This window comes from Lissotriton helveticus, chromosome 4_1 (assembly GCF_964261635.1).
Source record: "Lissotriton helveticus chromosome 4_1, aLisHel1.1, whole genome shotgun sequence".
NCBI classification, from domain to species: domain Eukaryota; kingdom Metazoa; phylum Chordata; class Amphibia; order Caudata; family Salamandridae; genus Lissotriton; species Lissotriton helveticus.
This window is the reverse complement of record NC_136063.1, coordinates 1,702,326,478-1,702,341,891: the sequence shown is the minus strand read 5'-3', so window position 1 is coordinate 1,702,341,891 and position 15,414 is coordinate 1,702,326,478. Positions and strand designations below refer to the sequence as shown.

General features: G+C 41.7%; 1 protein-coding gene across 2 annotated transcripts in view; it reads left to right on the top strand.

The window, feature by feature from the left end:
* Positions 1-15,414, top strand: part of LOC144827656 (gamma-aminobutyric acid receptor subunit gamma-4-like) — a 2,222,498-nt gene that overhangs the window by 2,129,301 nt on the left and 77,783 nt on the right. The gene's annotated exons all lie outside the window — the stretch shown is intronic.

Here is a 15,414-nt window from a genome sequence, read left to right as displayed (position 1 = left end):
CCTTTCTCTTCCCTTCCTTCACTCCTTCACTGTTTTCCCTTCCCTTACTCTCCTTACTCCACTTCAGTAACTCCTTCTGTCAATTCCTCTGTCCTCTTACTTCTACACTCCCCTTACCTCATTCTCTCTCTGTTAGCCTCATTCTCTCCGTCCCTTTAGTCTCTCACTCCTCTTCTGTCACGCTCACTTGCTATAACTGAGCCATACTCCCACACTCACCTTCTTTGAGACCTTAACCTTTACTTCCCTTCCTCTCTCTTCCCATCCTTTGCTCCTTCACTCTTTTCTCTTCCCTTACTCCCCTTACTCCACTTCAGTAACTCCTTCTCTGAATCCCTTTGTCCTCTAACTTACTCACTCCCCTTTTCTCACTCTCTCTCTGTTACCCACATTCTCTCCGTCCTCTTACTCTCTCACTCCTTTTCTATCATGCTCATTCCCTATAACTGAGCCATACTCCCACACTCACCTTCTTTCAGACCTTCTCCTTTACTTTCCTTCCTCTCACTTCCCTTCCTTTACTCCTTCTATCTTTTCCCTTCCCTTACTCTCCTTACTCCACTTCACTAATTCCTTCTCTTACTCCCTCTGTCATCTTACTTCTACATTTCCCTTCCCTCACTCTCTATCTGTTACCCACATTCTCTCCTTCCTCTTAGTCTCTCACTCCTCTTCTATCACGCTCACTCCCTATAACTGAGCCATACTCCCATACTCACCTTCTTTCAGAGCTTCTCCTTTACTTTCCTTCCTCTCACTTCCCTTTCTTTACTCCTTCACTGTTTTTCCTTCCCTTACTCTCCTTACTCCACTTCACTAATTCCTTCTCTTACTCCCTCTGTTGTCTTACTTCTACACTCCCCTTCCCTCACTCTCTCTCTGTTAGCCTCATTCTCTCCATCCTCTTAGTCTCTCACTCCTCTTCTGTCACGCTCACTCCCTATAACTCAGCCATACTCCCACACTCACCTTCTTTCAGACCTTCTCCTTCACTTTCCTTCCTCTCACTTCTCTTTCTTTACACCTTCACTGTTTTCCCTTCCCTTACTCTCCTTACTCCACTTCACTATCTCCTTCTCTTACTCCCTCTGTTCTCTTACTTCTACAGTCCTCTTACCTCATTCACTCTCTGTTAGCCTCATTCTCTTTGACCCCTTAGTCTGTCACTCCTCTTCTATCACACTCACTTCCTATAACACAGCCACACTCCCTCACTTATGTTTCTTTCCTCTCTCAGTCAGGGCCTCATTTATGAGAAATGACGCATCGCTGTGTGAAAGCAGCGATGCATCACTTCTCAGTGCGCTCTCCTTGCGACATTCCTGATGCGTCATATTTAATGTATGACGCATTATGTCGCAAGAAGTTACAGATACATCAGTATTTCTGACGTATCTGTAAGCGCAAAAGTGACGCATTGCTGGAGTGTGTCACAAAAGTGACGCAACTCCAGCAATGCATCCTTTCACATGGGGCCAGCCTCATGTGAAAGGGCCTGCGTCAATCTTACGCCTGCTGTGAGGCAGGAGCAAGATTTTGACGCAACGGCGTCCTAAAAATGACGCAGTGAAATCTCATAGATTTCACTGCGTCAGTTCTACGACCCTTCCTTGCGCCAATACGCCCCCTTTGCATACATTACACCTGGCGCAGGTATAATGTGGCACAGGGGTTTACAAAGTGACGCATCTACCTAGATGCATCACTTTGTAAATATGACTCAACAAGGTTAATTTTTTACACCACTGGTGCGTCACAAAAAGTGACGCACCGGCGGCGTAAAAGTTGACGCATGGCCTCATAAATGAGGCCTTCAGTCTTCTACTCTGACTTTTTCTTTCACTTTCTCTATCTCTTCACTCCCTTACTCACCTTCTCTCACACTCACTTGTCTTTATCCAGTCTGTATCTCCACTCTCGCAAGGAGTTACAGATACGTCAGTATTTCTGACGTATCTGTAAGCGCAAAAGTGATGCATTGCTGGAGAGTGTCACAAAAGTGACGCAACTCCAGCAATGCATCCTTTCACATGGGGCCAGCCCCATGTGAAACGGCCTGCGTCAGTCTTACGCCTGCTGTGAGGCAGGCGCAAGATTTTGATGCAACAGCGTCCTAAAAGTGACGCAGTGAAATCTCATAGATTTCACTGCGTCACTTCTGCAACCCTTCCTTACGTCAATACGCCCCCTTTGCATACATTACACCTGGCGCAGGTATAATGTGGCACAGGGGTTTAGAAAGTGACGTATCTACCTAGATGCATCACTTTGTAAATATGACTCAACAAGGTTCATTTTTTACACCACTGATGCGTCACAAAAAGTGACGCACCGGCGGCGTAAAAGTTGGCGCATGGCCTCATAAATGAGGCCCTCAGTCTTCTACTCTCACTTTTTCTTTCACTTTCTCGGTCTCTTCACTCCCTTACTCACCTTGTCTCACACTCACTTGCCTTTATGCAGTCTGTATCTCCAATCTTTCCTAAACATCACTGCTCTTTTCTTACCCTTGCACCCCCTGTTCCTTTACTACATTTTCTTCACTTATCCTCATTCCCCATGTTCACTCTTGTTCTCCTCACTCACCTCCCACACTCACCTTCTTTCAGTCCCCCTACTTCACTTCCCTTCCCCTCTCGTCCCTTTCTTTGCTTTCTCACTCATTTTCCTCTCCTCTCTCACTGCACTCAACTTCAGTTACTCTTTTTCATTTTTTTAAGAATACAGCTCTTTTTTGAGAATTGGAGATAGTTCTTTAAAGAACTTTTTTTTTTCTTCATTTTTCGTTTTCTTCAACAAAATCAAAAACAGGGAATGGCAAACTGCTCAACAGGAGGAAAAAAATCAAAATTAGGGCTGGGGACGGCAGCGGTGGTTCTCTATTGCTCGAACCATGTTAATAACACTTTGTTCCCCGTAACAAAGTAGTGCATCACAAAGTTTGCACTTGATTGAGGCCTCATTAAAAACAGGCTGAATATTTGGGATCAGCAGTTCTGGTCGCCCCCTCACCGATACAGTTGCTCCTCCAGTTGAAGTAGAAGCACCATCCCTTGGTGCCTCTCGTGCCAGAGCCCTGCCACTCTCCGGGGCATAGTTCTGGCGATGCCGGCGTTGAACATGGCGAATCATAGTAGAATTACCAAAACTGTACTTCCTTGTGGGGTCTCCTCGGGAAAGTACAGTATGGAAGATCTTGCACACCACCTTTGGAGCATTTACTATTTTATGTCCCTCAGGAATATCAAAAAATTTCCACATGAAATGTTATTTCACCTTCGGCTGAGGAGGCTCTTCATCTATGAATCCATCTGACTCCTCACTGCTGCTGGATGCTCTGGCAGCCATTGTATCCACAGATTATAAGCAGAGAAAAAAAGAGGTCTTGCTCTCATCAAAGTGAAAGAAGAAGTGAAGGAAAAGGGTGGGGTTTTCATTCTTTGGAAAAAAAATCTGTTAGCAACCAATGAAAATTGTTATTTTAAGGTCACATGACTTGACGCGCTTACGCTACGCGCACCGGAACGCTTCCGGGGGCGCTTACGTGGCGCTAGTGTAGGCGCTTCCGGGGGCGCTTACGTGGCGCGTCTGAGTGACATTTTGGTAGCTTTACGGAAATGCAAAATCATTTTCATTCGGAAAATCAAAAAAACTACTTTTATAAGCATGGTACTGAATGTCTTGCATTATTATTTAGTTTTCATACATATTTTTTTTACGAACGCAGAAATAGCGCTCTCGCTGCGCTCTCGGGAGAGCTTACCAGTGCGCGCACCCTGAGCGCTCCAAGTCAAAATGATACGGGTAAGATTACCGGTGCGCGCACCCTGAGCGCACCAGGAGAAAATGTTAAAAAATAAGAAAAATACAGTGAACAAATATATATTTTTTTAAATAATTATAATTAATACTTATAAAAAACAGCTAATAAAAAAAAATCGTAGGTAACAAAGTCGATATACAAAGGAATTAACTTTTTTAAAAAACTATGAAATTCACTGAAAAAACCATAGGTTTCACAAACGTTATAGTTAGGAATTTGCATTTAAAAAACCTTTGAAATTCACTGAAAAAACCATAGGTTTCAGAATCGTTATAGTTAGGAATTAGCATTTAAAAAAACTTTGAAATTAAAAACCATAGGTTTCACACTCATTATAGTTAGGAATTAGCATTTAAAAAACCTTTGAAATTCACTGAAAAAACCATAGGTTTCACACCAGTTATAGTTAGCTGAACATTTTACTCATACAAAACCATTGAAATTCCCACGTTATAGTTAGTTGGACTCACTATAACTCGCGCGCCCGCAATCCACTGCTGATGATGTCACATATTACATCATTCATGACATGGTCAGTGACATCACTGATGACATCACTGATGACATCTCAAATGACATCACTGATGACATCATCCATGTGATAATACGATGCACCTCCTCACACTCTAATCTAACCTTTTATACATCCAATGTTCAATACAGACTACCATTCCTGAAACCATTGACAAAGCAATACCACTTACTACATATACACTCACTGATTCATAAGTCTACACACATATCCACTCATTCACCCATACAATCACTCATACATACAGTCACTCATCAATACAACGCTATCATATGCACTCATACACCTATACAGACATTCACACAGTGCCACTCATCCACCGAGTTACTCTCTAATCTACTCAGTAATGAAAAGAATCAATCACACTCCCATTCCCTCATCTATACAGTTATACACACAAAACCTTACTTATTCAAACATATACTAACACATACTTACTCTCTTTTACAATCACTGATACAAGTACACATTGATCCATACAGTCACTTACGCAATCACAGCCTCTCGTGTATAGTCATTGATATATGCCAACTGTCACATGCACTGTTTTTTACATATGTACTTACTTGGACATGTAGCACTGAGAAATCCATTCACTCACCAACACACCCATACACACAGTTAACCGCACATACAGCTGTTTCCACATGTACTCTTGAACCCAAACACCAAGTGAATCAACACAAAGTGAATCAACTGCTCACACCTCTATGCACAGAGTCCCACACCTCCCAGCCACTCCCACACACACTCACCCTCACATACAAATACTTAGGAAACCAATCAATAACCCATATAGCCAGTCATATAGCTACTAATCAACACATGCAGCAGCTTACACAACAACAGACATAATGATGCACACATTCAGACAGTTTAGTCACTAACCTATGCATTCAGTAACACACATTTAATCATTCACTCATGCAGTCAGTTACGCACCTACTAAATCCTTCATGCAGACACTAATGCATACACTCATTCTTCAATATGTAAAACATAATTTAACTTTATAGGAACACACATTCACTGGATGATGTCATCAGTGATATCATCAGTGATGTCATTTGAGATGTCATCAGTGATGTCAGCAGTGATGTCACTGACCATGTCATGAATGATGTAATATGTGACATCATCAGCAGTGGATTGCGGGCGCGCGAGTTATAGTGAGTCCAACTAACTATAACGTGGGAATTTCAATGGTTTTGTATGAGTAAAATGTTCAGCTATATATAACTGGTGTGAAACCTATGGTTTTTTCAGTGAATTTCAAAGGTTTTTTAAATATTAATTCCTAACTATATTTATTTATTTAAACTTGTAATGCGCACAGCTACCCGCAGTGGGTTTTCCGGCGCTCAGGGACAGACTAAAGGAGAACAGTAGGTATGCAGATTTTACTGAAGGGAGGCTACAAATTACTGTTGAAAGAGCCAAGTTTTAAGTCCCTTGCGGAAACGAAAAAGATTAGTTTCTGTTTTTAGGGTCACAGGGAGAGTGTTCCAAAGTTTGGGACCCAAATGGGCAAAGGAACGGTCTCCTATTTTAGCTAGCCTAATTCTGGGAACGGAAAAGTCACCCTTCCCTGATGATCTCAGAGTTCGGCTAGGCTGATAAGCCTGGATAAGGCCCTGAAGGAATTTAGGGGCTGAGCCTTGCTTAATTTTAAAAACATGGCAGAGGGCTTTAAATTTGATTCTGTTTGGAATTTTGAGCCAGTGAAGGTCACGAAGTGCTGGAGAGGCAGATGTTCTCCTGGGGACGTTTCGGAGCAGCCTAGCGGCAGCGTTCTCAACAACCTGAAGTTTTTTTATGGTTGTCAGGTCGGCTCCAAGATATAGAACGTTACCGTAGTCCAGGCGGGAAACCACCAACGCCTGGACAAACGTTCTTTGAGTCGAAGGGGGCAACATCCACAGGATTTTTTGAAGTCATCTCAGGGCGGCAAAACAGATAGAGGCCACTTTCACGGCCTGTTGTCAATGAGAAACCCGCGATTGCGTACTAGAGTTGCAGGCTGCGGGGTAGGTCCCATCTCCTTGGGCCAATGTTGTGGGCCCCAAAGGTCCTTACCCCTGCCTAGTATCACAACCTCGGTCTTATCGCCGTTAAGTTTTAGGAAATTGCTCTCCATCCACTTAGAGACACAAATCAAACCTTCCTTCAAAGCAGAGGTGTCTTTGCATTTTTCATTAGAAAGGGAGAAGATGATTTGTGTATCATCGGCGTAGGAGTACAGGGTAAGACCGGCCTCCTCCACAATAGTAGCCAGAGGTCTTATATAGATATTAAATAGTAAGGGACTGAGTATAGACCCCTTAGGAACACCGTGATCAGATGGACAAATTGTAGAGGAGGCAGATGTAGAAAAAACCTGGAAAGTGCAGTAGCTTAAGAAGGAAGCTATCCAGGCTAGGGCAGCGCCCTCCACACCCAGGGACCGGAGAGTCGCAAGAAGGATGGAGTGGGACACAGTGTCGAACGCCGCGCTCAAATTAAGAAGAATAAGCACGGATGTTTCCCCGCGGTTGACACTGTGTCGGAGACTCTCGGTAACTCCTAGAAGTGTGGTTTCGGTCGAATGGTGCGCTCTAAAACCTGACTGAGATGGATGTAAAAATCCCGAGCTCTCCACAAGATTGGTTAGTTGTGTGTTGATGTGCCTTTCCAGAATCTTTGATAGAATGGGCAGCAATGAAATAGGTCTGAAATTTGACAAGTTGGCAACATCAGCTCCAGCCTATAACGAGTGTGAAACCTATGTTTTTTTTAGTGAATATATATATGCATATATATATATACACATATATATATATATATATGTACATAGCATGACATCTAATAAAAAACATTCTATTCTAAATTAAAACATTAAACTATTTAAAAATCTTCAAACTTAAATTTCCCACTCGAGTCAGTGCAACTGTAGGGAAAGTGTTGGATAGTGGAGGGGTAAAAATTGCTTTTCCCACTCAATTGAGTGTAACAGTTGGCAAAATGTTCGATAGCGGAGGGGTAAAATTACTATTTCCACTCCAGTGAGTGCAACAAAAGGGAAAGTGTTGGATAGTGTCAGGATAAAATCTACTATACCCATTCCAATCAGTGCAACAGTAGGGAAAGTGTTGGATAGCGGAGGGGTAAAAATAATGATTCCCACTCCAGTGAGTGCAACAATAGGGAAAGTGTTGGATAGCGAAGGGGTAAAATGTACTATTCCTGCACCACTCAGTGCAACAGTAGGGAAAGTGTTGGATAGTGGCTGGATAAAATGTACTTTTCCCGCACCAGTCATTGCAACAGTTGGGAAAGCGTTGGATAGTGGAGGGGTAAAAATTACTATTCCCAGTCCAGTGAGTGCAACAGTAGGAACATGTTGGATAATGGTCGGATAAAAAATACAATTCCCACTCCAATCAGTGCAACAGTAGAGAAAGCTTTGTATAGCGGAAGGGTAAAAATGACCATTCTGACTCCATTGAGCGTAACAGTAGGGAAAATGTTGGAAAGCACAAGGGTAAAAAATCCTATTCCCACTCCAATCAGTGCAAGAGTTGGGAAAGTTTTGTATAGCAGAGTGGTAAAAATGACTATTCCCACTCTATTGAGTGTAGGAGTAGGGAAATTTTGGAAAGCGGAGGGGTAAAAATTCCTAGTCCCACTCCAGTAAGTGCAACAGTAGCCAAGTGTTGGATAGCAAAGGGGTAAAAATTACTATTCCCACACCAGTGAGTGCAACAGTAGAGAATGTGTTGGATAGCGGAGGGGTAAAAATTACTATTCCCACTCCAGTGAGTGCAACAGTAGGGAAAGTGTTGGATAGTGGTGGAATAAAATGTACTATTTCCACTCCAATCAGTGCAAGAGTAGGGAAAGTGTTGGATAGCGGAGGGGTAAAAATTACTATTCCTACTCCAGTGAGTGCAACAGTAGTACAAATTAATTACTTTCAACAATTAACATTACAAAAGCTCACTTAAATAAATATTAATAAATAAAAAAAATCATTAACTTAGTATAATGTAATTACTTCCCACCCTATTACCCTATGAACCCACAACCTGCTACCGAACTAAAAAATGAAAAATTAAATTAAAATAAAATTGATAACTACTAAAAATGTAACACATATATTAAAAAACAAAACTAATACTTATACAAAACACATGCATCACTTAGATTTGAAATAGAAAGTAAAATTCCTCATCAATAATTAAAAAATCGATATTTTGAACAAGTGTATTTTGTAAACAATATTAATGATGTCTATATTTTTGAAAATGATATTTCTTACCTTAAATTCGATATTCTTCACCACAATATTCTTGCTGTCGATATTTCTGTTTAATCATATTTCCAACTCAATATTTGTGTAAGTCGACATTTCAAACTCTGTCTGAATACTGCTCTGTCCAATGGAGATTATAAATTAAATGCTTACGCTAGGTTGTTGTTCGAGTACATAGACACTATGAAAATTACAGATTGTTATGTGTGCATGCAATAACCAGTTGAAGAGGGAATAACTACCATCACCTGCCCTTGACTTATGGCAATAATTCACTATTTATGAGACAGAGTGTATTTGATCATATCTTCTTAGTCAATTGTCCTTAGGAGACGTTTTTGCAAGAGCCATTTAGAATGGTACCAGGTGTATATTTTGTGTGTGGGAAGAATGCGTATGTTGTTTGGTTGCTAAGCAAATTGTATGGTATCTGTTATCTGGAGGGTATGTTTCATAAAATATACCATGTGGATGACTTGGACAGTTCTGAAAGAAGATCAAAGAGCAGAGAAAAATGTGGGCTGAGTGCTGGAGCGATAAAACCTAGTTTGGGAGCAGTGTTGAATAAGTTATCTGTTAACACGGCTCAGTCTTTACTATTCATTGATGAGGAGATGGTCTTGATAGGAGCGATGGTGATGCAGAACCGTTTTGCATTAGACGTTGTACTTGCAAAAGAGGGCAGAATCTGTCGGATGCTGAAGGTCCACTAGTGTTGCACTTATATCCATGACAGAAATAAAGATCTGAGGGGATATATTAGTAATATCACTGATATAGATCATGAAATACAGGACTTGGTTGCTGAAGGTGTTTGGGATACGAGTGGGAAAGTATTTGGCGCAGATGGAAAGTGGTTTACAAATCTTTGAAGTGTAACCTTTGGATACATCCTAAAACCGATAATGATTGTTGTAATCTGTATCATTGTCTTAGTTGGATTGATAAGGGCATATACATGATACAAAGCAAGGCAGTTAGAAAACTCCTTAAGGGAAGGGGAGAGAAGGATGGGAATACTGCAGGACAGTTACTATGGGAATTTGAAGTGAATGGATGAGTTCAGACAGAGAAGGTTAACTATGACATCTGTTAGATTGGTCTACTGTGCAGGGAGTTTTGAAGAATTTTGTGATGACTCAACATCATCAGAGGGAGGATCAGATAGAACGGAAGTCTCATTCCATTCATAGGGGTGCATCATAATCACGTGTAGAGCGCACCGACATATAATCCTGTATATTGTGAACATGACGTGTTAGAATTGTGAAATGTATTAACATAACTATGTGATGTATGTTAGGTTACTGACAAGTATCATGAAGAATTAACTTAGGAAGTGTATGAATCTAGCACAAAACGTTAACATGAAGAACTCATACTGTGAGTCTGAAACTACTCATGTACCAAATGTGTTTATTAATGATAATGTTTTCGTAAGTAGGTTAATGTATTAATAGAAACGTAATACTAATTATGGGAATTCGTAATGCTTAATTGATGTTCTAATGTTAGCCAAAGCTTTAGGCCTGAAAATGCAAATCCCTGACAAACTCTCACTTTAGGATTAATGTTCTGAATTTCATGTGCATTGTGAAAGCTGTTATTTCTCACTTTTTGCATTGCAGAAAAAAATGCCATTGTTTTAGTAGCTTGGTAAGAGGAGAGAAGAAGTTACAATTGCATGGCTTGGAGGGGATAAAGAACGAAGTTGGTTTTAGACGGGAGAAAGCCTGGGAACCAAGGATGAAATGTTGCAAAGGATGTACATGGAGAACACCGTTGAAAAGTGTGCTCATGACTGTACCCATTTTGGAATATGTGCGAGCTGTGCATGATGGGAAAGCTTCCTGTGGATAACCGATTGTTGGAATCAGGGAAAAAGCCCACTTATTTTGTGTCTTCAGAGAGGGAGCATCTCAGAATAAGCTCTTTCTCTTGCAATAGTCGATTTAAGCTGTGTGACGCTTTTGATGGTAGGGAGACTTCTTTGGAAGACTCCACATACTGATACCTTTCCTCCTTAATTGAAATGCTTATTCTCAGGAAGACGATTGCCTGCATTCCAAACTACTCATCTAGACACAGGAAGCTCCACTTTGCTTAGTACCCTCGGTGGTTATTCCAGCGTTTACATTCAAGGTTGTTCCTTCAGAAAAGTCTTTCCTGCATCGACTTTTGCAGTCTCTCAAGATGGTAGCCACCAGGCAATCGGTGTCAGTATTCTAGCCCTGTAACATTTCTTCCCGCATGCGTGCCTTTGAAGCAATGCATTTAAACTGTTTACCTGAAGAAGTGAGCAGCGTTCTGAAGTCGTGCCTGATCTGAGGTGAATTTCTTTCTTTTCAACTGTGTTTTTTTTGGGCTCCGCCTTCAGTGGGACAATGAGCACACCAGGGGTGACTCCCCCTTTGAAGACTAGTGACTCATTTTGTTTTTGAAAGCCCTAGAGGCTTCCACATGATTTCCAGAGATCCAAAAGCCAACTTCAATGGCAGTCACTGGAGGGACAGTAACACTTTTGAATCCTGGACTCGTTTCAAAAAGCACCTTCCTGTATGTAAATAATTGATTTATATAAATAATATCCAATGACTTTTGGATCTCCAGGATCTAATATTTTGTATATATTTATTCATGCAACTCTCAGAACTTTAAAACAAGAGTCAAAAGAACTGCTCATTTTTGTTGCACTGAACAGTCCTATTGTTGTACTGGAAAACTATTCTTATTAACCTTCTTCCATGGAGTTCGGTTCTAGAACAGAAAAGACTCCATACCACTTCACTATACAGAGAGGGGTTAGCCTTTTCTAATGATTTACGTACGCAGTGAGATAGAGTAAATTAATTTAGTGAGTTGTTAAATGATCTCAGGAGATTGTTTTAATCATAATGATTATTTATTTAAATGCAGGTTCTGCTTGTAGCTCTACCAATCAATAAAGAAACACATCCATAATTCCATTCAAGATTGTGGAGGAGCCGCAAGTAGAATTCCTGAATTCGAATGCAGTCTCTCTTTCTCTCCCATTCCCCTTTCCCCATGATGGTGCAAACAAATTCATCTCAGTCAGTCCTTCTTACACCCTGACTGAAGCTGTGTAACTGTTATGGTGTGCACCTAAGGTTGATTACAGACAAGTAATGGTGCTGACTTCCTCATCACATGCGTAGTAAATGGGTTCTTGGCTTAGCTGCAGTACATTGCTCTGGCCCCCTACCAGGAACACCAACAGTAAGAACTGGCCGAGGTAGGAGGAGGACCCGTCCTCTCTAAGTTCATCATGGCATTAGTTCAAAGTATAATGCTTTATTTTTCACCTAGCTAGTTCCAGACGCTTTACAGGAAATGACTGCACATGTGTTGGTTGCTGCTTTAGAAAGCTCGTCACTTTTTACCACCCCTGAGTCTTGTTATATTTTTTCGTTGAATTCCTACTAAGAAAATTGAATACATCTTCACAAAACATTCTTTTGCTGATAAATTGCATCTCTGATGTAGCCTTGTGCTCAAGTACAAAAACTAATAGAAGGTGAAATAAGAGAGAATTTCTCAGAATTGTGTTACCGTTTACCGAATTTCACTTTTGTTAACTTTTTGGACCATGAAACACTGTTTTGCTTTGAATTTTTTGAACTGCAACCATTTCAAATACACTTTTCTAAATGATCTATCCACTTTATGACATTATACCTTGCTGCCGAGGGTTGTTTCCCATTATGCATATGTAGCAGCACTATGACCCTTATTGACTTACAGGGTTTTAAATTAATGATATCAAATGCTATCTTTTGTGGGAGTGTGGGGGAACAGTTAAGGTTTATCAGTGAATAGTGTAATGCATTTGTTGAACACACACAGAGTCAATAAAGAGACACATACTCAAGGAAAATATTGAGACCAATTTAGAAACATAACAAGCATTTTTAGATGTATTTTAACACCAAGAACTTCAGTATGGAGTAAGTACTTTTCAGTTTATCAGTTTGTGCAGGCATGTAAAATGTTCACTCAAATACTTTTTGTGCAGTAATGCTTTCTAAGGTGAAAAAGGCATACATTGCATACAGATATTTGCAAATGATTCTTGGGGTACCATAAAGGACTTAAAGTGCTAGGGGGCCATGGTCCAAAGTACCACCAGCAGTTCAAGTTGACCTGCACTGTAATATCTAGGTGCAGAAGTGCTGGGTAGATTGGTAGCCTTGCGCACTACACAGTAGGCAAAGAGGGGGGCCACCCAGTAACAGACTGCAGAAGGGGACTTGGAGACATGTTGATGAAATCTCTACAGGGTGCTTGGGTTGTGGGGGTCTTGTGAGCAGGGGAGCTGCATCGAATGTTGTTGACACAGGTTGGGAAGCTGGGGTGCAGGGAGTTTTTGTCGTCTGGTGCCTGTGTGTCAAAGACACCCAAGGATCTCAGTTAGACCTGTTAAGGGGGGCAAAACAAGACAGCTGAGCCACTCTACTTGTTGGCCTCTGTGGTACCGATGTCCCTCATTGGTTGCTCAGTCTTTGCAACATTGGAGCCCAGATTGGACTCAAACAAGCTGTGGTTGCTGCATGGGGTCCGGTACCCCTGGTATTGGGTGGTTCTGGTTGGTCCTGGCATCTTCTCACTTGGTGGGGAGACAGATATGGCCTCTAGGAGCACAGCAACCTTCTCCTGGGTGGCTGCTGTGTTGGTAGTCCCAGTGAACAGCAGAACCGGATATTGCAGTCGGTGCCTGCAGGCTGTAGGGGAGTGGCTACTCCACTTCAAGGGAGATGCTGATGGCTTGGTCAGTGCTGGGGGTACTCCAAGATTTTTGGAGGAGGTGCAGCTGCAAGACGAGTTGGGTTGTCATCCTTTTTGGGACAGGAGCAAGCAGGGTTTGGAGCCAAAATCCACCAGCAGTCCGCAGTTCTCACTTCTTTGGCTCTTCTTTGTCCTCTTCTTTTTTTCATTCAGATGCATGTGAGTTTCCAGTGTCAGGGGGCCACCTAAATACTGAATTTAAGGGTGTTCAGAGGAGTAAGGGAAGTAGCCAATGGGCTACTTACCCTTGGTTTCACTACATCCCCTATATGACCATTTCCAGTGGAGAGGAGTCATGAGAGTCACAGAGCTCCTAATTTCACCACAACCAATATGATGAAATCCTAATTTTTGTGTTCATTTACAGAAGCCAACTTTAAGGGTGTGACTAGATTGGAGGTTCAACACACCTCCATGCATAGCTAATTTCCCAGCTGCCCTGGTTCCAGGTGGTCCTCGGGTCACAGGGCTGGAATTCCCAGATCTGGGGCTAGCCAGGTTTGCATATCAAAGGTGGCAGGACATTTGAAGCCTCTGGCCTTGGCATTCAGATTCAGTAGCCATCTTGCTGGAATAGGAGATAACACCTCCTGTCAGAGTAGGTATTGTGCTGGCCTCCTGAAACTGTGGGCTCTTACCAGCAGGTGTTAGAAATGCAGCTGTATTGGCAGGATGGAAGTATCCAGTCTGCTAGCACACTAGAAGACTAGGAAAGTTTATGGGGTACCCCTAAGGTGCATGTCATAGTAAATCTAGTATTGGCATTACCACAGATATATTAGGACAAAGTGTTTGATACCAAACACCAGTATCTTCAGTGAAACCATCATGCTATCTGGACAACTCGTAATGTGCCCAGTACATATACTTAAGATGGCTTCCCTGTTCACTTTTACCATTAAGGGCCTGATACTTATGCGGTTCAGAAATCTTCCTGATTGAATCGGTTTGGAAATGGTTTCTGACCTATTCGGATCGGGAGAGTCCGACCGACTGAGTATGATGCATTTGGATGCTTCCAGATACGATTTGGTTGGACTCCTATTGACTTCTATGGGAGCCTATGTCCCTAACCGCATCGTAATCTGGCCCTCGGTTGGGAAGACATGCTCCCGATCCGAATTGGAAGGAGCAAATGCCGTACGAGGCCTTCCTCACCGCATTGTACTTGGGATATAGGTGGGAATGCTCTCCTAACCTCATCGGAATCTGGCCCATAGTAATTGAAATAGAGGGTACAGGGACATATATGCTTATACAGATATGTCCTCCCATATTGTATAAAGCAGCCTGACATGGGGCTGCAGGGCCTGCTGTAGGGGTGACTTAAATATATCTGACTTACATATATTACATGCAGTGCCTTTGGCATAGCACACAGTAAAAGTGCCATGTCGTCTTTTCACTCATGTTTTGCACCATGATATGAAGCCGGCAATGACAGCCTGAATGCAATTTGTGTGGTGTCCTTTAGGATGGCGTAAGATATGCTGCAGTCCATAGGGGCCCTCTTTAGTACTAATGCCCTACATATCAGTGATACAATTTACTATGGACGTACAGATGTTCAACTGCCTATGCTTATTGGGATACAATTAGACTTTACATGTTTTGGGGGAAAGTTAATCCAAAACTTAAGTTTAACTATGCCAAAATCCTAACATTACTAATCCTAAATGCCCTTTGTGAATGCTGAAAGTCATAAAGGTAGAATTTTGACTCAGATTACTTTTGTGAATTGGGCCCACTGTGTGTAGCAAAATTGATGAATAACCATAAACTTGTAGATTTGTGGATATGCCCTTCTTTGGCGGATATATACCCTGGAATGAACGCAATTTTGAGCAAATTTATTCCCACAAAGCATTTTTTCATACTGACAGAATTTGAACTGCACAAAAATCCATTTACAATTGCAAATTCCTCGTTTTTTATATTACTGTTAAGACATTGCACTTGGAATCA